This window comes from Lissotriton helveticus, chromosome 4_1, assembly GCF_964261635.1.
Source record: "Lissotriton helveticus chromosome 4_1, aLisHel1.1, whole genome shotgun sequence".
Lineage (NCBI taxonomy): Eukaryota > Metazoa > Chordata > Amphibia > Caudata > Salamandridae > Lissotriton > Lissotriton helveticus.
In genome coordinates, this window is record NC_136063.1 from 200,211,257 (window position 1) to 200,237,924 (window position 26,668).

General features: G+C 48.7%; 1 protein-coding gene across 2 annotated transcripts in view; it reads right to left on the minus strand.

Annotated features, from left to right (window-relative positions):
• The window catches only part of SLC45A4 (solute carrier family 45 member 4), a 344,296-nt gene that overhangs the window by 27,224 nt on the left and 290,404 nt on the right, over positions 1-26,668 (minus strand). The window lies entirely within an intron of this gene.

Sequence of the window (26,668 nt, forward strand, 5' to 3'; positions counted from 1 at the left end):
TACCATTATGCTTGTTACAAAAATGCTGCAATTTTTTATAATTATATGTCATCCGTGGTAACAATTTCCCGCAAACGGAGACAAACAACAGAACACAGGAGGATGTTGTTCATAGTACTTTGTTGAAATGCTTTCTAGCAAAAAATTGACACGAGGACACATTTTGCACTAAAATATACCATGAAATGCAAGCTTAGACAAAATTATGCCAAAGCACATTACGTAAATATCACCCAGCCTTAGTCATTTTCAGGTTTCATATTGTTTGGTATATATTAGTTTTGCTACCAGTTCGTTCATGTGCCTGCACTTTTCCGGTTCCTTGGATCAAGTCTTTCTTTTTTCTGATTGTAATTGGTAATGCTCCTACATGGTTATGACCTTTCTTCATCACCCTTGGGAAAGTTCCTTGAACACCGTATAAAAGGTGTAACACCATAGGCTACATACGACCATGAGCAGCAGAATGCCCTGTGGTAAACAAAGATCACTTGACCTTCAGTACTTCATTGCCCAGAGGGTAACAGTGATATGGAGAGCTGAGTCAAAATGGACGCATCCAGCCAGGTCCAAGACTTTACCTCGATTGGCCTTTACTGCCAATAGAGGTGGCAGGAATCTGTTCTGGCTTACTGAGTGAGCCCAGCACTGCTTATTCACGTTGCGCTATCTCTCCTACTGTAGATCTATCAAAATGTTTTGCAAATGTGACATTGCTTCAAGAGCTTCTCGCGTTTAGATGGACCCCAGAAAGCGCGGCCTACATTATGTCATGACTTTTAATGCAACGTTGTTGTTCTGCAGTGTGGTACACAGAATGTAACAACCTCCTGATTTGCTTGGCTTTCTATATCAGGGATGTGCTTGGATGTGGAGAACAAATATATGTATATAGGCAGCTCTTTCACCGGTTACTTCAGATCAATGTCCTGTTGAGTCAGATCTATGTTTAAGACCTCTGAGGTGATGGGAGGGACCACTGTGGTGATGCAAGGGATCTCTCAACTTGCCAACAAGCCTATATGTCAGGATTGTGCAAAACAACACCTTAAATTCACTGGCACCCCTTGTCTTCTATAGCCTGGCCTTTCACTTAGGTTCTCTTGTCAGGTTGTTCAATAGGGATGAGTGTCCTAACTCGTTTACAAGAGTCATAATTTCTAGCTTCCAGGCTCACTCTCTTTGTCTGAGGGAGATGTTCGGAGCAGGAAAGCTGAGATGAGATGTACCAAAATTTGGAGAGAAGGTTGTGGGAAGTTATGCTAAGTGGGAGTCTGTTTTACTTTCCTCTGTCCTTTTGTTTTTGACTGCACTTTTATATCCGGTGACCAAAGTCCAAAGTCAATTCCAGATCCGCAGTTTGAAGGGATTCACAATACCCATTCTTATTGCTTTAACTGTAGGATGATGGGTAATGGATGGATCCATTTTTCGCTATGAAAAGAATGTCTGGGGGAATCCAAACTCAGCTCTAGTATAACCTTTACAGTAAGCAATCTATAAAGCTGCCACGCAGAAGCTTTGCTGAGATTATGAGTGTGGAACCAGGAGTGGCACAGGCAGAGCCAAAGGTGGGTCTGCCAGCAGTAATTCGAGTGGATGCCCCTGCGGATCCTTGAGGTCCAAGAAGTGCCAGAGGGACCCAGAAGTGTTCTGAAGATACGCCTCATGGCCTCCCTAAAGACTTCGATCTGCTGCAAAGTCGCAAATAGACCTAGAAAGTCAAAGTGCATTGGGCCCAGGTCCAAAGTCAGCTCCTCAGAGGATTGGGAGCAAGACTGAGCAAGACCTCTGACCTCCTGGTCAGAGAAACTGCTGTCTCACCGCGCAGCTCCACCGTTGTGGGACTGCCCTTAATGCCGCTTGAGCTCCTTGCCAGGTAGGTGTTCAAGGCCCTCCTCCAACCGCAGGCTCCTGTCTGTGTCTCATACCTGGTGGCCAGGTGTAAGATCACCCTGCTCTTCTGCTATTCCACTCAGTTTTGTCCTTTTTTGCCTTTTTCCCGTATGCCTTTTTTCATTTGCCTCTTTCTCTTCTCCTTTTCTCTTTTGCCTCCATTTCCCACTTGCATTCTGTGCTCCTCGCCGCTGCTGCCCGCGCAGCCCCTCCTCCCCAGTGTGACTCTCCCGCCTCCCAGCTGATGGCCCTCTCCCAACCCCTACTTAATGGCGGCCGCTGTGCGGCAAGAACAGCAAGACCTCTGACCTCCAGGTCAGAGTCACTGCTCTTCCCCGCGCAACTCCACAGTTTTGGGACTGTCCTTAGCGTTGCTTGAACTCTATGACAGGTAGGTGTTCGAGGCCTTCCTCCACCCGCAACTCCTGCCTGCGCCTCATCCCTGGTGGTCTAGTGGAAGAGCGCCCTGCTCTTCTGCAGTTCCGCTCTGTTCTGTGTCCTTTTTGCTTTTTTTCCTTTGTATTTTTCCTTTGCCTCATTCTCTTTTGCCTCCTTTCTGCGGCTCCTCGCCCCACCCAGCGTGTCTCTCCTGCCTCCCAGCTTATCGCCCTCCTTGACCCCTACTTATTGGCTGCTCCTTCGACCCCCGCCGCTACGATCCCAGCACTCTCAACGCACTCAACACCGAATGCAACAACAACTGCCAGCTCTCGATGCCGAGTAACACCGAAGGCCCAATCTCCTGCCGAGACTGCCACCGCACCTACACCTAACCCCGGACCCTGTCAGCTACCCCTCACCCACCAGGCCGTCACCGCACACAAAACACTGTGATGCATCCTCCTCAACGTATGCTCCCTGCACAGACACGCCGTAGAAATCTGGGACCTACTCAACTCACTCACTCACATTCCCAACGTTGCCTTCCTCACAGAGAACTCTGCACCTGACATCGAAACCGCCATCTCCGATGGATACAAGATCCTGAGGAAAGACAGCGCCAACCGCCCAGGAGGAGGCCACGTCATTGTCCACAAAAGCTCCCTCTGATTGACAACCACCAACTCGGGTGACGCCTTGCCCCCCCAGGGAACACATCTACTTCCAGATCCAGCCCAACCCCAGAAAGACGCTCTGTGGAATACTACCACACACACCTCCTAGACCCTGCACCACCTTCACCAATCTCATCGCTGACCACATCGCACCCCATGCCCTCACCTCTACGGACTACATACTACTCAAGAGACCTGAACTTCCGCCTGCACAACCACAGCGATCCCAACAACACCGCCCTCCTGGAGAACCTCACCAACATAGGACTGAAGGAATTTGTCTCCACCCCCACTCACACAGCAGGGGACACACTCAACCCCATCTTCGCCAGAGGAAACAATATTATCTTCAGCCACACAAAGGAACTGCTCTGGACCAATCACCACTGCATCCATTTCTCCTTTACGAAACCCACTGCTCCCAAGCACACACACCACCTCCCACGCAAAAGCTGGAACAAAGTCTCCGAAGAGCACCACACCTGGACCCTCATCTGCACTCCACCCCTAACTATGCAGGTGCCAACACAGCGGCAAGCAACCTCCACCAGTGGATTGCCAACTGCGCCAACACTCTCGCCCCCCCCTCCAGAACTCCACGAGAAAACTCCAACAAGAAAGCCAAATGGTTCACCACGGATCTCCGAGAATCCAAGTGCTCCTGCCGACGACTGGAGAAAACTTGGAGAAACAGCAAAACCCCGGAAGCATGCTCCACCTACAAAACAGCCATCACAGCACACCACCAACTCAACAAATAAAAACTTCATCCAAGACTGAATCCTCTCCAACGGCCACAACTCCAAGGAACTCTTCGCCATCATACAGGAATTCGCCAAACCCAACAGCAAAACAACCGACATCCCTCCCTCCCAAGAGCTCTGCAACAAACTTTGCTCCTTCTTTCACCTCAAGATCAAGAAGCTCTATGAAAACTTTGATGACCAAGAACACCGCACTGTCAACAGACCCTTCTCACCTGGACCCCTCTCACCACAGAAGATACCTTAAAGACAATGAAGAGCATCCACTTCAGAGCACCTTTTGACCCCTGCCCGCACATCTTCCACAGGGCCATCACGGCCATTGCACCCGAGCAATGCTTAACTATCAACTGCTCCCTCAACACAGACACAGTGCCCGACAACTGGAAGCGACCAGACGTCAACCACCTCTTAAAGAAGCCATCCGCGGACCTGATGGGCCTCAAGAACTTCAGGCCCATCGCACTGCTTCCTTCTTCTGCCAAAGTCATCAAAAAGGCAGTCAACACCCAGGAATGTTTTTAAAGTAGGAATTATGGGATACTGGCCCTGGCTACCCAAGAGATATCACCATACGTTTTGCTGGAACAAGAAACAGTTTGTAAGATCCCTGTTCCGAAGTCACCTAGCTTCTCAGAGACTGTGACAAGTTAGCAAGTTTAACAAGGGCCATCGGACATACCAGTGGCAGCTGGAGAGGGTTTTATGGGTATACTGTGATAAAAACTCAACCTGATGTTTTATACAACATTCTGAGCTCACTCATTCTGGTACAAACATTGAAAAAAGAAGAGAATATTTCCAAGTTTACACGTTGCTTCGATTTTAAGGCAGGTTCTAAAGACTTGTTAGGAGGGCTAGAAGCTAGCTTCTGAATTGACTTACAAATCTGGTCATATAGCTCATCTACTGTGGTTCCTAAGACCTACTAAGCAGAGCTTATTTTACTAAAATAGCTGAAAGATCCTTGAGATTGAAGCATCTGCACCCTACCCATGATGGATGTTGGAAGCCAATAGGAGGCTAGTTGCCCAGAGTTTGGTAGCCATGCACTTTCCATTGTGGCTTGGGGTAGTTAGAAACTAGTCTTGAAGATTCAGCCAATACTGTTTATGTAGCACTGATACTACTGCTGCAACATCGTTGTGCAGTGATCTTAGCACTGAAGAACACTAACTTGTAACAGAGATTAGAGGGCTATGCGCTTGCTGCAGTAAGTTTCTAAGAAAAAATTGGTCTCCCCAGATTGAGGAAAACTATGTGTCTAATATTTCAGGCTAAGCCCTCAACTGATACAGGAGTTGCATGCTGCACATATGAGAGCTCTAGGATATTGGTAAAAGGAGAACTAGTGATGGAAAGGCAATAAGAGCATCTGATGACATTGAGTTGCATACTGGACATCAAAAGAACATTGTCACGGCTTGTGAATTTTTTTATCTCACTGAGAACTCTCAAAGTACATGGACTCAAGGGAGCCCGATGGAAACCATTCATCAGCCTCGATCTGTCTTGTATATTGTATTGTATTGTATATAGCATGTATAAAGCGCAACAAACAACCTAAGGGCACCCTGGCGCTATAGGACGTGACACAAACAATCATTAGTCTGGGGGCGGAGCTAGCCGGCAGCTGAGATGGCCGCCTGAGTCCGGAGTTCCTCTGTCCTACCAAACGATCCTTCAACTATCCTGCGGAGTTGCACCGCTATCTCCCTGTACTGCGGCACCGGAGCGTGTGCTGTGGCTGGGGGCACAAATCCTTGCTCTTTGCCTTAAGCCTGTTGCCCGACAAGCCGGGATTGGTGGGTGCCGGCTGGAGCGAGAGGTGGGCCTGTGAAGCCGCGGCCTCAAGTTTGGTGATCTCCGAGGCGCGGGACACGCGTCTTCTGCCGCCGCGACCCCGGGTGCCACTGCGGGCACTAACACCAGAGCTGCGGAGCCTTGGAGGAACGGTGAGCGGGAACGAACTACCGAGGGGGGGTACTACCAAGGGGGGTACAGAGCGGCTGCTCGGGGGCTCCGACCATCGGGTCTCTTACCCCCCCCGCAACCCCCCCCGGGGCTGCGAACACTGCGGCAAGGCCGGCCCTGCTGCTACTAGGGCCACGTACAGCGCTGATCGACGAGGGGCCCGGCCATAGACTGGCGTCCCGGGCTGGTTGGGGGTCCTCACTGGCTTCCAGGTCTACTGTATAGAGCAGCCTCCCTACGCGAGGCGCGCTGAGGATTATACCCGCCTGGATTGTCGTTCCTCTCCCCCTTCACAAGCTGTTAGGAGTGCTGATCCAGGGACCGAGGCCTGATCAACTTGACCACAGTGGCTCCGCCTTTGATGACTGAACCAGTGCCGCATTTCTAGGAGCCGATTTAGGCATAGGAAAGCCCTTCTCCCTAGCTGTTTGCTGTTTTAAGTTGGACCCCTGCACTAGCTGCCTGGGACACCGGCTTCACGTACACTCTGCCGTATCCCTAAGACTTTACTGGGAGTGTCGCTGTCGCAGGGTCACACGCCTCCCCTTGCTATACGCTTGCGGCCTCGGGGGCTCCTTCAATCTGACCCCCCACACCTGGAATTTTGCCTCCCCCAGGAACCGGTATTGGGCCTGGTGGTGTGATCCGCTGAGAGTATAATTGCAGTGGGGCTTGGACGTGGTGTACTACTTTATAGCGCCCAGTGCTAGAGGCCTCGCCCCTGTGCTGGGGTGGTAGCACTGACTGTCAACATGGGTCGCTCAGATAGAACGCAATCTAAGCTCTCCTTTGGCCCCAAAGAACCCAGGACGGTGGAGAGCGCGGGAAGCGGCAGAGCAGCGGACCGGGACGTCGCAGAAGAGACACAGCAGCAGGACCTGCGTGGGATACACCTGGCCATGGAAAAGAATCTACAGGGAGGGTTGACTATTGATGCACTTACATATCGCATGGACCGTGTTGAAAATAGCAATGTGTATGTACATAAGCGACGTTCATTTGTGTGCACTGTACCCCTTGTTATAAGCAGAACGGATATCGCTAAAACACTGACTGTGTTATCCCGCTAGCATAGACCCATGCACGCACGTACACGACAGCCATTTTAGGTATCATGGTCTCCTTGTTCACGATCGATCATCGGCACCCTTCCCTGACCCCGCAAGCTTCCCCCATGCACCCTGGCTGCCCCCGCTCTCCCATGCACAAGTCATGAGCCCTCCCCTCCCGCATGACTCTGTCCCTGAGAATCACACCCCGCGCCTGACCAACACCTCCTGTCCCTCCATGAATACCCCTCCTTTGATGACCTCTTCCTCTGAACCAAATCGTCCACATGGATCGCTGGTCATCCCTTAGCCTGAGGATACAGTTTATTGCCCACTACTGTATGCACTCGCCTCTCTTGAAAGTAGCCACTATTGATCATGACCACCCCACCCCCTGAGATTCGATCAGGCGCACACATTCCAAAGGAATCAGCAGAACACTCAGCTGCATGACAGCCCCTCCTATTGTATGGAGGATAAGGGCCCCTACTGTAGCCACGTGTTGGAATATCTTCGTACTTCACAAAGTCTTGATTGTAATGAAGGATGTGTGCGTGCCTTAAACCTGTGTATAAAAGACGAAGCCTTAGAGAAACTTGTTAGAGCACCTCCCGAAGACACTATGCGAGCGTCCCAAATGACATGCTCTCCTCTTGAGTAATAAACTCTGTTCTTGTTTTCCTGCCTTCAGCGCCCGTCTCTTTATTTTGGTAATTATTCAGGATGGGAACTAAGAGTCGCCCTGCACCAGCAGCCTGGGCATCGGGTGCGATATGGGCTGACTTTTCAACAACCGTATGGCTTGGTAAGCATGCGGAGCGGATAGATATGTCGGAGCGCCGACTTACTGAGGTAGAGGAAGCTCAGACTACGCTGGATTCGGACAACAAACAAATTGGCAGAGCTATGCAATCCCTCCTAGACATAACCGAGGATCACGTCGATGCAACCTACGCATCACGGGCCTTCCGGAAACCACGCAGACTGGCAACATGGAGCTGTTCATGGAGGGGCTACTGAAGAACTGCTTGGCGACACTGTATTTTCTCTCATGTTCGTGGTGGAGAGAGCACACCGCTCGTTGGGCCCGCGGCCTAAATCAGGGCCCCCCCGCCCCATTTTTGCCAAGCTGTTAAATTACCGGGATCGTAACGTGGCTCTGAAACTTGCTAGAGACAAGCAGCCCTTGCAGTACGAGGGCTCAGTGCTGTCCTTATACCCAGATTTTACGGCTAGGGTGCAGGAGGCCAGAAAGCAGTTTGCTCCTATGAAGCGCCAATTACGGGAACTGGGAGCTGATTATGCCATGCTATATCCAGGAAAGCTGCGTATCAACAGACAAGGGAGGTCCATGAACTTCACAGACCCCAAGGCATTGCAAAAGGCTCTAAGAGACTGGCAGAAAGAGAAACGATCACAGAGGAACGACGATGACGCTGTGGCAGGGGGGGGTCCTTGGAGGAGCAGGACTGAATGAAGCGCTATGTATAAGATGTGCGACCCTTGATACATGCTGTTTGACCGTTTGGGGGAGTCGCAGTGATGGACGGAGGCGATGATGACTATTCTTCAAGTATCCTTTTATAAATTACCATGAACTAATTGGTTTTTTGAACCCTGAAAGTGGGAGGTACTACTCTACTTGCATGGTTTTCTAGGTTTGTTACTCCTTTCCTTCTTGATGCTTCCTCGTTCATTATGGGGAACAAGTTCTATTAGTGCTGGGAGTGATCTGTTTCCGTGTGTTTCGCAGTCTGGGACACTCTACTCTGATGATTAGACTTTTTGCAACTCCTAATGGTGTGGTATTGGCACCCGTTCTTCTTTGATTTCTGGGACGGGGGGTAACGGTGGGCATGGTACATTGCATGATTTTTTATTATTTCTTTACCTTTTTTTGAGTGGATTAAGCATTGTAGTTGCAGGCTACATCTGCCCCCGTGTGTCAATCACTGAATTCCTATGTGTGTTCAGGGGGTAAAGGGGGATGGGTTGTATTGCTTGGGGCGTTGGTTTTTGTTTGTTCTTGCATCAGGGTATTGGTGGGGGGATGGGGGTGTCTTTTGGGACAGGGGGGCGTACGCGGCCTAGTTGGGGTTGGGCAGGCATGGGCGGGGGTCTGGGACGGGGATATTAACGGAATTGTTTTCATTCAATGTTTTGGACAGGTTGTATTGCTCAAGGCAGACAAGCGTGATATGCAAACAGGCACGACTGCGGTGGCTGAGTCCATTATGTACCAAAATAACATGTTTAGGACGACTCACACACGTTCACTATGGCAGATGAAATGACGGTTGGGGACAACCCTCCTGACACTTTACGGTTTCTGACCTGGAATGTAAGGGGGCTGAATGACCACCGAAAAGTGCGGAAAATCCTGCAATATTTAGCCAAACACAAGATAGATATTCCACTCCTGCAAGAAACACACCTTCCACTAGACAGTCCCATTCTTGGATATAGAGGGCTCGGGGGCAACATGCATGCGGCAGGGTTCACTACACATGCTAGGGGTGTACTCACTTGGTTTAACCCGAAGTTCTCCCTAAGATGGACGCCGTTAGTCTCGGACAGTGATGGGAGATATGCGATTACTGGTTGCTATGGCAAAGGCGCTGACATGTGCATTGTTAAAACGTATGGCCCCAACTTTGACCTTCCTGACTTTAATATTGACCTAGCTGCAAAGATTACCACGCATTCCGACAGGCTGGTCTGCTGGGGTGAGGACTTCAATCTGATTCGGCACCCTGGGCTAGATTGATCGGGTGGCCCGACGCGTCCCCCTTCGGCCTCTGCGTGGGCTCTGTCCACACAACTCACCAACCTGGACTTAACCAATGTCTGGCCACAGACACCCGGCACTGGGTGGGTTCACTCACTATTCAGCCCCCCACAATGTACATACGAGAATAGACTATTGGTTCGTGTCTACTCATCTTCTCCCTAGTGTGCGATCCTGCACAGTTCTACCGCGCACCTATTCAGATCATTCGCCGATCTTGATGTCTTGCAACATGCCCGCATGACGGATCCCGCCATTTGCTTGGCGTTTCCTTCCATACTCCTTGCTGGATCCCCTCTTTAAGGAGGAATTATTGACGGCAATGGAAGTCTTCTTTGACACAAATGTAGCGTCGGTTGATTCATTTCAATCTGTCTGGGAGGCGTTCAAGCTATATGTTAGGGGGGTCACTATCTCTAAGCATGCTGGGGTGCTGAAATCAATTAGGGACAGACTCGGGACATTGGAGAGTAAACTTCATAAGTTGGAGGCCCTGAGGATGCAGACTGGAGATGAGTCCATAAATCAGGATATAGCGAAGGTCCTTTGTGAGTATAACGAGGAAGCTGACTCGGAGGTCAAGCATCTTGGGAAGTATGCCACAGCTCGAAACTATTGCGAGGGCGAGCGCCCGGGATCTGTTCTGGCTCGCCTGGCTAAGCGCAGCAGGGATAGGACCTCTATCCCTGTACTGAGATCGGAGTCCACGGATATACCACTATCGAATGAGTCGGTTGCGGGACGCTTTCGTGAATATTATGCTAGGTTGTACGCGTCGAGGGGCCCTGCGCCGGAGGAGCGTATTATTGATTGTCTATCCCATATCGAGCTTCTATGGCTCTCAAATCTACATCGCGAATTGCTTGCTCGCCCATTAGATAGAGACGAGGTTGTTCTGGCACTTTCAACAATGAAAAGCGGGAGTTCGCCGGGTGGCGATGGCCTTACGGTGGCCTTCTATAAGGCTTTTACCGATCTCCTGATACCACACCTGCTTACCTTGTTTGATGACACGGCCAATTCAGGTACAATACACAAAAGGAAACCAAGGGGTCTACAGCAACACAACGTGTGGCTAGCTATCCTACACTCAAATCTAACCTGTGAGTTGGTACCCTAGTTACCCTGGATAGCTTATAAAGATACAAAGTTACCCTGGATAGCTTATAAAGATACAAAGTTACAATGGGTCAGTGTGCATGAAAAAACGTACATATAGTGCCAAAGTACTCAATCCCGGTTGCTCAAAAGTGGATAAAGTGGACTTTATTTGGCAAAGGACACGCCCCCTAATTAAAAACAGAACAGTGCAAGTCTTAAAGGTTGGAACAAATACAACCTGTAGAAAGCTAATCCTCCATACCAGTGGATGCTTACGCACATCTAAAAAGAGATGCAGAACAACAATAAACATTTGTCTAATTAATCTACTATATGTAAATTTAATCGTATATCATTCCCATTCCAAATTAGTATAAAATAAATTATTTTCCTCACCCAGCTTGACCCAGCTTGACCGGGGACTAGACCAGTCCCCGGTCAAGCTGGGTGAGGATATATGGGGAGATCAATAGAGTGATGCTTCTATCATTGGTCCCAGACCCACTGCGGCCATTGTGGGCTACTCAAAACCCTTGCGTCCTGCACATAGACGACTCGCTAATATGGCGTTTTTAATTGCCAAATGGTGCATTGCACAGGCTTGGATGGGAGGCTCTCCCCACTCGTAAATTATGGAAGAGAGAATTGACATATTGCTGCACACAATCTGAACTGTATAGTGACTTAATGCCCCCGAAGAACAGGCCTAAGAAGTTTTGGTCCCTAATCCTGGACGGCACACTGACGATGGACGTACAGAATGGGGAGACTGGCGGTAGGGGCGACGTCAATGACAGAGAAGGGTCGGATGAGGGGCCTCCACTAGACTCAGCGCTTACGCAATCCCTAGAAGAAGACCTCTGTGTAGGTAACGACACAACAGTTGGGATGGTGTGTATGTCATGCTGTGAGGCATCCCGGAGGATATACTTTCTACCCTGCACAATTGTGATCTGAGAGACCGGGAGTTGTTGGCTGGTTTGTCCTATTTTGTCATACGCTTCTGTTAGATGGATATATATACTACTGCTGACAGTCCTAAAATGCCATTAATTTGTTCTTTCTGCTGAATGCGATTACTGCTATTATTGCGATATGCCATGCTCTGTTGTATGTTCTTTTCTGAAATTTTAATAAATAAAATAAAAAATTAAATAAAAAACAATCATTAGTCGAAACGGGTAGAATTCCCATAGGCAGCACACAGAAGCAGAGGATCAGTTTCTGGAAAAAAAATCACACAGAAGCAGAGAATCAGTCTCTGGGAAACAGCCATGTTTTGATCCTTTTTTCTGAACAGAGACAGAGTGTTACATCGTCTAAGGTCAATTGGTAATTCATTCCATAATTTTGCAGAAGCAATACTAAAAGCTCTCCCACCCATTCTAACCTTGTTGAACTTTGAAACCTTTGCCAAACCGGCGGAAGAGGAACGGAGGCACCGACTGGGAGTATACCAAACCAGCTTCTTCGGTAAAGGTTTTGGGCCAAGTCCATAAATACTATACATAAAGACTTAAAATGTATTTTTTGCAGCACTGGGAGCGAGTGTAGCTCAGCTAAGCATAATGCTGCAGAAGAATCTCGTGGCCTGGACAGGACTACTTTGGCCGCCATATTCTGGACACGCTGCAATCGCTGACTCAGATACTTAGGTGACTCCAACAGTAGGGCACTGCAATAATCAAGTCTGCTTAGAATAATACCTTGCACTATTGGGGCTCTAGCCACATTTAGAACAGGAAAGGATCTTTCTCAGCGCTCTAATCAGTCCAAAGCAACACCCCAGTCGGAACAAGGGGAGAGGAAGTTGTAATGGACCAGAAGCTACGAGGGAGGGGCCGGGGAGCCTTCCCCACTGTGCAGTGTAGTATTTTGGTTTTATCCAAAATAAATTGTAGGGAGTTGTTACGAAGCCACTGCGCAGTGTGGTGCATACAGGCGTGAAAGTCCTCCAAGGCGTTTGCTTGAGTTCCATCAAGGGACAAGATGATCTGGGTGTCATCAGCATAGTTCACCAATTTTACATTGTGAACCCGAATTATATTGATCAATGGGCTCAAATAAACGTTGAACAAGAGTGGGCTGATGGCAGACCATTGAGGAACACCATGCCAGATATTGGAAAAGGGAGATTGAAATGGTCCATCTCAAAGACTATGAGCCTGATCTGGATCTTTGTGGATGAGTTACTCCGTCACAACGGTGATGGATATCCCTTCCGCCGAAATACATGTCCCATTATATCCTATGGGATTTACATTTCAGAGGACAAGTTATCCGCAGTGGTTAATTTGTAAAAAAAGAAAAAAAATATGTGCCGGAGCTCTCGTCAGGAGGCAGCTTGCACCTGCCCATTTCTCCTGTTAGCGCCGCCTAAAACAGAACCAACTACTAACCATGAAAGTGGGGAGAGGATGCGGCGTAATGACCAGAACTTTTGACTGCAGAGCTGGAGAACAAGGTTTGAGTCTCAGTGTCGGCTCCACATCGTGTGACTCTGGGCAAATCATTAAATCTCCCGAATAAATAAATGTGTCCTTAGCTGGTGCTCATGAAAAGCCCTGATATTGATGATTAAGTGCCAGTGCTGAGCCATGGAAACCACCGTCTCAAATTAGGCACTGGATATCCGTCACTGTTGTGCGGTGACGGATCTCCCATCTGCTGAAAAATAAATCCCAATTTATCCTATTGGATTTATATTTCAGCAGGTAGGATATCCGTCACCACTGTGATGGAGTAAGGATTAGTTACTTACCTGTAATCCTAGTTCTCATCCAGGGGTGTACTCATCAAAGTCATAATCTATGAATAATCCCCGCCCATGTGCGGGATCCCGAAGCATATAGAAAATACATATATATACATATATATGCATATGTGAAAACATATACATGCAGCCTAAAATATTTCCAAAATGGCAAAGATGCTGAAATACATAGGTTTGCATAGTAGCACCTATACTCCCCCAACTCCTAAGGAAGAAAGAGAGCACTAAACATTTGTCATACAACAATGCTTTATTGCCATAGAAAAACCTGTAATAGCAGGCGTTTGCAAGTAGGCTGCAGCAGAGTATAAAGGAACAAAGAAAACTGACACCTTGCCTTTAAGGCATTAGAGTAGGTGTACCGTGCCTTTAAAAGCTGTAGGCGACCCCCTGCTCCCATGATGCACCACAGGTGGCAGTTAGGTCAGTTCTTTTTGGAGGTGCATAAACACCTGAGTAAATCTGTAAGTAACATACCATAACTTTTCAGTAATGCTTGTCCGGGGAGGTGGGTGGGTCGCTTATGACTTTGATGAGTATACCCCTGGATGAGAACTAGGATTACAGGTAAGTAACTAATCCTTCTCATCCAGGGGATACTCATCAATAGTCATAATCTATGAATAGATTAGCAAGCCCATACCCAAAGTCTCGCGGACGAGCAATCAAGTATACAGCAAAAACATGAAACAACATCACATTTATAATGCAGTTATGCAAACAAATTCCTTAAAGAGGCCTGTCCCACTTGGGCATCGCCCTGTGCATCTGAATCTAGTCAATAATGGCGGGTAAAGGTATGTACTGTGTGCATGAGGTTTGCCCTGTAAAGCTTTGTTAGCTAATTGGTAAGACAGAGCTATAAAGGAGACGATCCATCTTGAAATAGACCTTTTTGAAGCTGACAGACTGGTATTAGTTGACCCATAATTAACAAAGAGCCGGTCAGACTTCCTAAGTGGAAGAGTTTTAGCCAGATAACATTTCAAAACCCTCCGGAGATCTAGAGAGTGTAAAGACCTCTCCAGGGGAGTGGTTGGTTGAGGAAAGAAAGTAGGCAGAGTGATGGTCTGAATGAAATGGAAATCCGAGACCACCTTGGGCAGGAAGCCTGGATGTGTTCTCAGCACCACCCTACTGGCATGAAACACTTTGTAAGGTTCCTTACAACATAGGGCCTGGATCTCGCTCACCCTGCGGGCGGAGGTGATGGCTACCAAAAACTTAGCTTTCCAGGTCAAGTGCTGCAAAGAGGCCCTATGGATAGGCTCGAAGGGAGCACCCATCAATTTGGTAAGTACGATGTTAAGTTCCCAGGGAGGAGAGGGGGACCTCACTGGTGAAAACACTTTCTTAAGCCCCTCTAAGAAATCTTTGACCACAGGCATGAGGAAGAAAGAGGTCTGAGAAGGAGACTTCCTTTAGGCTGTTAGTGCCGCTAAGTGAACCCTGATGGAGGGGTACTTCAGGCCTGACCTTGCCAAATGCAATAAGTATGGGAGAATCACCTGCTCCTGACCTTGGATTGGATCAAGAGAATTGTCCATACACCAAATGTAAAATCTCTTCCACTTGAAAGCATAAGACTTTCTAGTGGAGGGCCTCTTTAAGAATGTTCATGCAGTCAGCTGAAAGGTCTAGGTGGCCATATTGGATGACCTCAGGAGCCTTGCCATCAATCGAAGGGAAGGACGGTTGGAGTGAAACACCCTCCCCTTGCCCTTGGTCAGCAAGTCTGGGCGGCAGGGCAGTCCCTGATGAGGAACCTCCGACAGCTGGAGGAGATCCGGGCACCACCACTGGCGTGGCCACTCCGGCGCTATCAGGATCATCCTGGTGTTGGTCCTGTAGAATTTCTGTATCACTGCCGGGATCAGAGGCAGGGGAGGAAAAGGGTACAGCAATGTCTGAGACCAGCTGATCAAAAGTGCATTCCCCCGTGATCCCTGCTGGGGGAATCTGCACGCGAAGACGGGGCATTTTGTGTTTACCGAGTCTGCGAAGAGATCTATGTCTGGTACTACCCATTGTCGAAGCACTTCCTGAGCGACGTTTTCGTTGAGCACCCAGTTGTGCCCTTCTATGAATTCTCAGCTTAGGCCGTCCACCTGAACATTTAGGATTCCTGGGAGGTGAACTGCCACGATGGAGAGACCTCTCGCCAGAAGCCAGCGCCAAATGGATTGAGCTTCCAGAGACAGAACTCGTGACCTTGTGCCTCCCTGCTTGTTCATAGAAAATTGTTGTTGTGTTGTCTGTCTGAACTTGAATGTGGTTGGTGCGCAGAGACGGGTAGAGGGATTTGAGCACCAGATAGACAGCCCGGAGCTCCAAGAAGTTGATGTGGTAGCTTCTTTCTACTTCGGACCAGAGACCTGGTACCTGAAGCTGGTCCATATGAGGAACCCAGCCGTGCATTGAGGCATCTGTGACCACTGTCTGTGATGGAGGCGACTGATGAAACGGGACTCCCTGCAGAAGATGAGAACGTTTCATCCACCATCTGATGGAGTCTCTGGCACTTTGGTGGAGAAAGGCCTAATCCTCCCAGTGGCCTGATCTCTGAGACCATTGGTCCTCGAGTGCCTGCGGCAGAGGCCTCATGTGAAGGCGAGCATTGGTGCAGGGCTAACATACAAAATGTTTCTTTTCTGATAAACCTGTTCAGCATGCGTATGTCGAGGAAAGGTCTGTACTCTTTGGCTACTCCTCGTTTTTGGACTAGAAAGTAGCGGGAGTATACTCCCTGATTTCTTCACATGGGAGGGACCTCCTCTATGGCCTTTTTCGTGAGAAGGATAGAAACGTCGCCCTTCAACAGCTGACTTTGAATTTGAGGAAGGCGCTTGAGTTGCGGGGACACTTGCGGAGGAGGAGACTTGAACCTCAGCAAGTAACCATGCTGCACAATACTCAGCACCTATTTGTCCTTTATTATTGTTTTCCACTCTTCCAGGTGACACGCTACACTCCCTCCCACCGGAGTGGCGAACGGTTGCGGAGGAATCAACGACTCAAAGTTTGAGAGGCTGCTTAGAGGGGGACTGTTGCTTGGTGTTATTGCCTCTGCTTCTAACAGGACGTCTCTGCTGGAACTGAGATCTTTGCTGAGTCTGGGAGGACCACTGAGGGGTTTGAACCCTCTGTTGGTACGACCATTTGTCACACTGATGGAAGCGCTTCTTAAACTCCTTGCTTTTCTCGAGACCCACAGCCTTGACGGTGTCCATCTCAGCCTTCATCTTGGTCATCTCATTATCAGCGTGAGCCCCAAACAGAGATGAGCCATTGAAAGGGTGGTTTAGTATCTTCTTCTGAGCATCATGCTTGAGGCCTGTGCGGCGCAGCCAAGCCGAGCATCGTGAGCAGACTCGGAAGCATCCGCTGCAGCACTTATTACTTGATTGGCTACAAGCCCTCCTTCCTGTAGGATTTCGGTGGAATCCTGCTGATCTTCTTTGGGAAGCTTCTCAGTGAAACGTGTGAGAGAGTCCCAGAGAGATCTGTTGTATCTCCAGAAAAGGACAGAGGGACTGGCAACCTTCATGTATGACGCTGAAGTGTTGCACATCTTCCTCCCATACGAGTCCATTTGTTTACTATCCTTCTCAGGAGGCACCGAGGATGAGGTGGAAACGGAGTGGGATTTCATGTCTGCTAACACGATGACCGAATCAGCTGGTGGATCAGTCCTGAGGAACAAGGGGTCCTCTGCTGGAGCCTTGTATTTTTGGCGATTCTGGATGGTACAGAACCCACCGTCGCAGGAGTAAGAAAGGTGGCCATAGCCGGTTCCAGGAATCCAGGCACCAGAGGTAGCAGCGGTCTAGGTGCTGTCCAGTGATGCAGGGTATCAAAGATGACAGACGTGGGAACCACCGGGGTATGCAAAGAGATGTTAAGTTTCTTTACCCCCCCTACCCAGAACATCTGTAAATGTAGAGATGTCATCTATGGGTGACACCCGTGAAGGCGGTGTGGAGGAGAAGGTCGGAGAGTAGTTCCGGACCGTCGATCTTGTGGACGAAGACCATGTAGGCGATCTTGTGCGCCTTCTCTTATGGGGCCTGTCGTGATGGCGGCTGTGCCGACCCCTGGACCTAGACCGACGTCTGGAAGGCGATCTTGGCCTGGAAGGCGATCTTGGCCTGGAAGGTGATCTTGGCCTGGCAGGAGATCTTGCCTGGAAGGAGATATTGGTCTCCTAGGGGGAGACTTCGAAGGTCTGGCCGGAGTGCTTGTCCTTGGACCAGATGGTGAGTACGTGTGGGAGTAATCTGAGTCCGGACTACTGCGACCACCAGATACAGCACCTTGAGGACAGCGAGGAGACAAACTGCGGGATTTCCCCTCCGCACATTTGAGGGATACTTCTGGAGAGATCTCCACAATATGCAGTCCAGGAGACGATGACCGGTCCCCTGACGATGCTCTGGACCCGGGATCTGACTGCCTCGGGACTCCGCAATACCTGTGACCTCTTCTCTCGACGTCGAGTGCTTCAACGTCGATGAAGTCTGAGTGACAATCGGCGTTGAGTGAGGTCTCGATGGTCTTGGCGGCGATCGTCCACGTCGATGAGGTGACCTCGACGGCGACTTTCGGCGTCGAGTTGGTGATCTCGATGTCGATCTGCTATGACGCAGAGTCAACGGCGATTTGCCATGACGTCGTGTCAACGGCGATCTTCCACGACATTGTGTCGACGGCGACCCTCCATGGCGCCGGATCGACATCGATCTTCTCGATGTCGAGTGGTAGGATCTCGACGATCCTCTCGCCGGCGGCACGCCAGCCGGCGGCGATATGTCAGCCGTCAGTACTCTTGACGCTGACCCCCTCGAGGGCGGCAGAGAGTGTCTCGACGTCGACGGAAGCCTCGACGTCGACAGAGACTCAGTCCTATCAGCAGCCTCAGACTTCGAGCCCGAGGTGTGGTGCCTCTACGCCGACTTACTTGGATGCGGCGGAGACTCTCGAAGTCGAGCTGGTGTTCCTGAAGAGTGCCTGGGACTCTTTGACGGCGACGTCGACGGAGAATCTCTTCTCCCCTTCTTCTTCCTGGGTTCAGTAGAAGTGGAACATCGCCGTTTTTGGCCTGGCTTGCTGGAAGGCGATGTCCTGGAGCCTCCATGGCCACCCACCTGATGACTCTTGTCCTTTTCCAGCATAGCATGGAGTTTTATACGTTCTCTGTCGCGCAAGGTTCGCCTGGAGAACTTCTGACAATGGTGGCACTGGTCAGGATTGTGTGTGGATGGAAGGCACACAATACACACCGAGTGTGGATCTGTCAGTGCCATTTTCTTGTCACAGGAAGGACACTTCCTGGATAAAGCTGGCATTCTGGCTGGAAAAAATCAGTTGAAGTCCACAAAAACAGAAGGAGAAGCCTTTAGAAACCAGAAAACATCAGATTTTCTGAAAGATTCTCTTCAAAAAACAGTTTTAGTCAAAAAACTGAAGAACTCAAGCTCCAGGATCCTCTCAGAAGGAGCCGGAAAAAAGAACTGACCTAACTGCCACCTGTGGTGCATCATGGGAGCAGGGGGTCGCCTACAGGTCTTAAAGGCTCGGTACTCCTACTCTAATGCCTTAATGGCAAGGTGTCAAGTTTTCTTTGTTTCTTTATACTCTGCTGCAGCCCACTGGCAAATGCCTGCAATTACAGGTTTTTCTATGGCAATAAAGCATTGTTGTATGACAAATGTTTACTGCTCTCTTTCTTTCTTAGGGGTTGGGAGAGTATAGGTGCTACTATGCAAACCTATGTAATTTCAGCATCTTTGCCATTTTGGAAATATTTTAGGCTGCATGTATATGTTTTCACATATGCATATATATTTATATATATGTATTTTCTGTATGCTCCGGGATCCCGCACCTGGGCGGGGCTTATTCATAGATTATGACTATTGATGAGTATCCCCTGGATGAGAACCAGTCCGCCAAGAACTTAATCAGGCCCTAAACCAGTACTTTAAATTCTTAATTCGCTCTTGGCCCCACCTCTGTCAAACCACCTCTGCTTATGGGTCAGCTTAACTTGAGCCCTACGTCCTCCTAAGAATGGTAGTGTGTGATTTTCCTGTCACTTTTGACTTTTCACATGCATATATTGGTCACTTAGAGTAACGGTATGCCTGATTTTATTTTATAACTTTAGACCTAACCATCATTTTTTCTCATTTTTGTGGCATTTATTAAATACGTTTACATTTCTATAAACATTTGGGCTGCAACTTCATTTATCTCTCGACTGTATTGTTATTTGATGTGTTGTTCAAGAATACATCACTTGCATATGCCTGAAGTATAGTCACTGTGCTCTTCAAAGCTACCAAACGACAGCCAGAAGACAAACTTATGAACAAGAATGTTCTACCTTTGTGTAGTGAATCTCTCTCCGGGGATCAAAACTCTGATCTCTCTCTCTCTGAATCTGCCAGCTTGAGGCTCTTCACTATTTTTTAACTCAGTTTCATTTAGTCGGGGACTCCCAGCCATCTCTTCATATTAGTATCCCAACAATAGCATTCTGTGGGCTCTTCATGCCTGTACCTCTAGGTTGTACCTTCATAAGCTCCTTTAAGAGTCTCCATGGACTAGGACTTATTTACATATCCTATTCCCTGAAGACTTCGGATTTTAAAATGACTGCTTCTGGATTCATGGACTGCATTTGGCACTGTTTACCATCACACACTATTGCAAACACTTTGCAATATCACAATATGTGAAAATACTTTCAAATGAATTGCTTCTTATCTCACAGACCGACAAATTGTAGTCTACTTACCACCTTTCAAATCACTGCCTCACATACAAAACTGTGGCATTCCTCAGGGCCCATCATATCTCCTCTATTATTCAACATCTACTTAACCCTCTTACTAAATCTGATTAAGTCATGCAACCCTACCGGTTACAACTCTGCAGACACGCAAGTCCTTTTCAAAATGGATAGCCCCGAAAACATATACAATTCAAAACTCGATGACTTCCTTTGTCTCATAAACAAGTGGATGCTGAATAACCAGCTAAAGCTCAGTAATGCAAAGATAGAGAATATGAAATGCGGACAATGGCAAAACTACCAGCCTACTGCCTTATGTCCTAAGGAACTTGAAGCCCCCCTGACCACATCAAGAGAAGTTAGAAACCTAGGATTAAGCATGGACAGAACACTGTGCTCCAGGCTTACACCACTGATCATACCACCTTGCCATAGAAAATCTGTAGAAGGCACTGCTTTCTCCATTCAAGCAGCCAGCTCTGGAACTCTCTACCAGTCAGCATTAGAAGCACCCAGGACCGTATACACTTCCAAAGATAGTTAAAAACGTTGCTATTTCCTAGACAACCGCACCACCGGCATCCAGCCAACATAGCCCACAAAACAGTCACACTCTACAGCACAATTCTCAGCTTACAAGCCATGAACTGCAAACAACTCAACCAGTGACAAATGGGGGTGGGGTCGCACACTACTCACACACCGGCGGTGTCGCCCCTAAGGACTCTGGTCAATGTAGTAAAGTGTTCGCGATGCATCATCTTTCGATCTTCTGCTATCTTCGCTGTCTTCGCCATCCCTGGACACGTGTTTCGGGGTATTACCCCTCATCGGCAGGGATAGGCCGTGTACTGGGGTTGCCGATGGCTGCCAATATCTGCCAGGTATAGTACTACTCAGGCGCGTAGGTGCGGGATCCCAGGCTCGTCAGCCCGCTGCTCAAGGGAGCTTTAAAGTTACAAATGGGGGTGGGGTCGCACACTACTCACACACCGGCGGTGTCGCCCCTAAGGACTCTGGTCAATGTAGTAAAGTGTTCGCGATGCATCATCTTTCGATCTTCTGCTATCTTCGCTGTCTTCGCCATCCCTGGACACGTGTTTCGGGGTATTACCCCTCATCGGCAGGGATAGGCCGTGTACTGGGGTTGCCGATGGCTGCCAATATCTGCCAGGTATAGTACCACTCAGGCGCGTAGCTGCGGGATCCCAGGCTCGTCAGCTCGCTGCTCAAGGGAGCTTTAAAGTTACAAATGGGGGTGGGGTCGCACACTACTCACACACCGGCGGTGTCGCCCCTAAGGACTCTGGTCAATGTAGTAAAGTGTTCGCAATGCATCATCTTTCGATCTTCTGCTATCTTCGCTGTCTTCGCCATCCCTGGACACGTGTTTCGGGGTATTACCCCTCATCGGCAGGGATAGGCCGTGTACTGGGGTTGTTGATGGCTGCCAATATCTGCCAGGTATAGTACCACTCAGGCGCGTAGGTGCGGGATCCCAGGCTCGTCAGCCCGCTGCTCAAGGGAGCTTTAAAGTTACAAATGGGGGTGGGGTCGCACACTACTCACACACCGGCGGTGTCGCCCCTAAGGACTCTGGTCAATGAAGTAAAGTGTTCGCGATGCATCATCTTTCGATCTTCTGCTATCTTCGCTGTCTTCGCCATCCCTGGACACGTGTTTCGGGGTATTACCCCTCATCGGCAGGGATAGGCCGTGTACTGGGGTTGCCGATGGCTGCCAATATCTGCCAGGTATAGTACCACTCAGGCGCGTAGCTGCGGGATCCCAGGCTCGTCAGCCCGCTGCTCAAGGGAGCTTTAAAGTTACAAATGGGGGTGGGGTCGCACACTTACCGAAGACAGCGAAGACAGCAGAAGATCGAAAGATGATGCATCGCGGAACACTTGACTACATTAACCAGAGTCCTTAAGGGCGATACCGCCGGTGTGTGAGTAGTGTGCGACCCCACCCCCCTTTTTGTAACTTTAAGCTCCCTTGAGCCGCCGGCTGACGAGCCTGGGATCCCGCACCTACGCGCCTGAGTGGTACTATACCTGGCAGATATTTGGCAGCCATCGGCAACCCCAGTACACGGCCTATCCCTGCTGATGAGGGGTAATACCCCGAAACACGTGTCCAGGGATGGCGAAGACAGCGAAGACAGCAGAAGATCGAAAGATGATGCATCGCGGAACACTTGACTACATTAACCAGAGTCCTTAGGGGCGATACCGCCGGTGTGTGAGTAGTGTGCGACCCCACCCCCCTTTTTGTAACTTTAAGCTCCCTTGAGCCGCCGGCTGACGAGCCTGGGATCCCGCACCTACGCGCCTGAGTGGTACTATACCTGGCAGATATTTGGCAGCCATCGGCAACCCCAGTACACGGCCTATCCCTGCTGATGAGGGGTAATACCCCGAAACACGTGTCCAGGGATGGCGAAGACAGCAGAAGATCGAAAGATGATGCATCGCGGAACACTTGACTACATTAACTAGAGTCCTTAGGGGCGATACCGCCGGTGTGTGAGTAGTGTGCGACCCCACCCCCCTTTTTGTAACTCAACCAGTGAACTGTTCCATTATGCAGCTAAGCAAGAAAAAGGGTTTCCTATGATCTGCTGTGGAGTTATATAGTTATGCACTTCCATATAGAACTGTTATGGCCCACAATAATACTAAAAGCATAATATGCAGCAGTCAGCAACAAATTGTAACTTACACCTATTAAATTCACGTAATGCATATCTGCTATGAGGGTTGTCCATCATCAACACTGTACAGCCACAAAAAAAAACATCACCAAATGAACAGACGTGGAATAACTGAAGAAATATGTCACACATTACTGGACAATTTTGGAGGACTTTTATATAGTCCATTCATTACAGGTCTCAAATATCTATAGCATGTATCTCCTCCTTTATATCTCACATAGACACTCAGATATGGGATGATAATAAAAATGCCCATTGCTACAGATCTCTATACTTCTCTCTTCCCCCAAACATCCCAGTTCAGGACCACAACTACACACAAAATCTCATACTGGGCAACCCAGTGCAGTAAAGAGCTAATCAGACTATATCATATGAAATACCATAAAAGGAACTGCAGTGCTGGTCAAAGATAACAGGATACTTAAAACCATAAATCTGTGCGTCTGTCTCTTATACTTTATCATCCAACACACTACTACGCTCTTTGTCCCATAACACAACAAGCATTGGAAATGCAATAGGTCTCGCATTAGGAAAGTTTGAGCGATTGGTATTGTAAATGACACTTTTTTTATTTATGTGTTGGTTTTGAAAATAGCAAAATTAATAGCTTTGTCAGTTACAATGTCAATAGTTTTAACTTTCGCAAATGTGACACCTATAGCATTTGTAATGCAATGTGTGTTGTATTTACGTGACTTAGATGTATTGATATTACAAATAGCAATGGCTTTTAATTTTGGAAATAATTAATACTTAAATAAAAGTTATTGTAATTTATAATGGCAATAGCTTAAACGTTTGTAAATAACTTTTGTGAAGATTATGTTCAGTGTATTTTATTGTGACGAAAATCCAAGAACGTTGCATTTGCGCCTACACACACACAGAGCCACACACACACATATAGATGTGGTAGTGGTGGATCGGGGGGATATGGTGGTGGTGAATGTGGTGGTGGATGTGGTGGTGGTGGTGATGGTGGATGTATTGGTGATGGTGGTGGATCTGGTGGTGGATGTGGTGGTGGTGGTGGATGTGGTGGATGTGGTGGTGGATGTGGTGTTGGATGTGGTGGTGGTGGTGGATGTGGTGGTGGATGTGGTGGAGGTGGTGGATGTGGTGGTGGATGTGGTGGTGAAAGTGATGGTGGTGGGTGTGGTGGTGGATGTGGTGGTGGATGCGGTGGTGTATGAGGTGGTGGATGCGGTGGTGGTGGTGGATGTGGTGGTGGTGGTGGTGGATGCGGTGGTGGTGGTGGATGCGGTGGTGGTGGATGTGTTGGATCTGGTGGTGGATGTGTTGGATGTGGTGGTTGATGTGTTGGATGTGGTGGTGGATGTTGTGGTGGATGTGGTGGATGTGGTGGTGGATGTGGTGGTGGTGGATGTGGTGGTGGTGGTGGATGTGGTGGTGGATGTGGTGGATGCGGTGGTGGTGGATGCGGTGGTGGTGGATGTGGTGGATGTGGTGGTGGATGTGGCGGTGGATGTTATGGTGGATGTGGAGGTGATGGTGGATGTGGTGGTGGATGTGGTGGTGATGGTGGAGGTGGAGATGGTGGTGGAGGTGATGGTGGAGGTGGTGGTGGATGTGGTGATGGTGGATGCGGTGGTGGTGGTGGATGCAGTGGTGGTGGTGGATACAGTGGTGGTGGATGCGGTGGTGGTGGATGGGATGGTTGATGTAGTGGTGGTGGGTGTGGTGGATGTGGCGGTGGATGTGGCGGTGGATGTGGCGGTGGATGTGGCGGTGGATGTGGCGGTGGATGTGACGGTGGATGTGACGGTGGATGTGACGGTGGATGTGGTGGAGGTGATGGTGGATGTGGTGGTGTTGGTGGATGTGGTGGTGTTGGTGGATGTGGTGGTGTTGGTGGATGTGGATTGCAAACACATTTGCACCGATTGCTGCAGAAGCCCGTTTTGTGCAGCCATCCATCTGTGAAAATATTATATTTGCACTTAGAAGGTCGGTGCAAAAAAAGCTCAGGCAAAATTCACTGCACTTGTACAAAGTTTGCATAGTCTGGCCACACTCAGAAGTTTTTCGTTGTCCAGGCTGCAGTTACACGTGTGCTTACAAGCATCTTTCTGAGCGTGTACGTGTGTGTTTGAGAGAGAAAAACAGAGCGAGAGAGAGAGGGGCATAATATGAGAGAGAAACAGAGACAGTCATGGAGACAGATAGGCTGCGGAAAGAGTGACTGAAAGAGAAAGAGTAAAAGAAGGGGAACAGCAGAGAGAGTCATGAAAGCTGAGAGCAAAAAATGTGCATGCAAAAGGGAGAACGAGAGTGCCACGGAGGCTAAGAGTAAATGTGTGTGTGTTTGAGCGTGCGAGTGAGAGAATACAAGGGACGAGTGATAGCTATGAAAGGCAGATAGAGCGTGCACTTGGGAGAATTAAAAAAAAGGATGCGTAAAGAGTGAATGAAAGAGAAAGAGTTAAAGAAGGGAACAGAAGAGAGAGTCGTGGAAGCTGACAGCAAAAAATGTGCGTGCAAAAGGGAGGACGAGAGTGCCACGGAGGCTAAGAGTAAATGTGTGTGTGTTTGAGGTACAAAGTTTACGTAGTCTAGCCACACTCAGATGTTTTTCGTTGTCCGGGCTGCAGTTAGACGTGTGATTACAAGCATCTTTCTGAGCATGTATGTGTGTGTGTGTTTGAGAGAGAAAAACAGAGCGAGAGAGAGAGAGGCAAAATATGAGAGAGAAACTGAGACAGCCGTGGAGACAGATAGGCTGCGGAAAGAGTGAATGAAAGAGAAAGCGTAAAAGAAGGAGAGCAGCAGAGAGTGTCATGAAAGCTAAGAGTAAATGTGTGTGTGTTTGAGAGTGCGAGAGAGAATACAAGAGACGAGTGACAGCTACGAAAGGCAGATAGCTATGAAAGGCAGAAAGAGCATGCGCTTGGGAGAGTTAAAAAGAAAACAAGGAGAAACACGAGAGACGGCCTGCGGCCGTCAAAGTGAAAGTGGGGGAGGAGAAATGCGACACGGCAGGAGGGGGCGGAGCGGGGAGAGTGGCATGAGGGTGTGAAGCAGCCGGGGCCTTTGAAGTGAAGCTAAGCTTCACTTCAAAGGTGTGGGAGGAGTGCTGCTGGTGATTGACTGGCGATTTGATGATGTGCACGCGCATTTTAGGTCAATGCGCTTGCCCATTGACCTAAAAGCGCACGGGCACAGCACCAAATCGCCAGTCAATCGCCAGTCTAGGTAAAGCTTATTTAAGCCCCTATATATCGAGCTCCCGCTCAATGCGCATGCGCATTGATATAGGTCGCTCGACCTAAAAAGGGAATCAACAGCTGTTTACTATATATTTGGTAGAAGTTACAAAAGAATAATAAAAAGTGTAACATGGATTGACTGCCACGATTACCACAGGGACAGGTCACTTTACCGCATGTAAGGGCCCATTGAAGGAAGGGTAATAATTACAGCCAATGGTAAAATGGTATGTTATTTTGGCAGAGATTTATATAGAGCTATACTGCCATAAGTATGGCCTTGCAGAACTTTCAGTTCCAGTCTCAAGGATTCCATTACAGACCACAGTCTGTTTCCTAATGCATAGGATTATCAATAAAGTGGAAGTGACTGATAGAACTTGTATGTGTATGGAAGTCATGCTGTTAGGTGTGTGAAGCCGGAAATCTTTACCTGTCTAAGTACGTGTCACCTAAAAGATTGGTTTGGATAGTGCCGTCCTTGAAATATGTGTTTGAGGGAACTTAAACTATGGTGTCT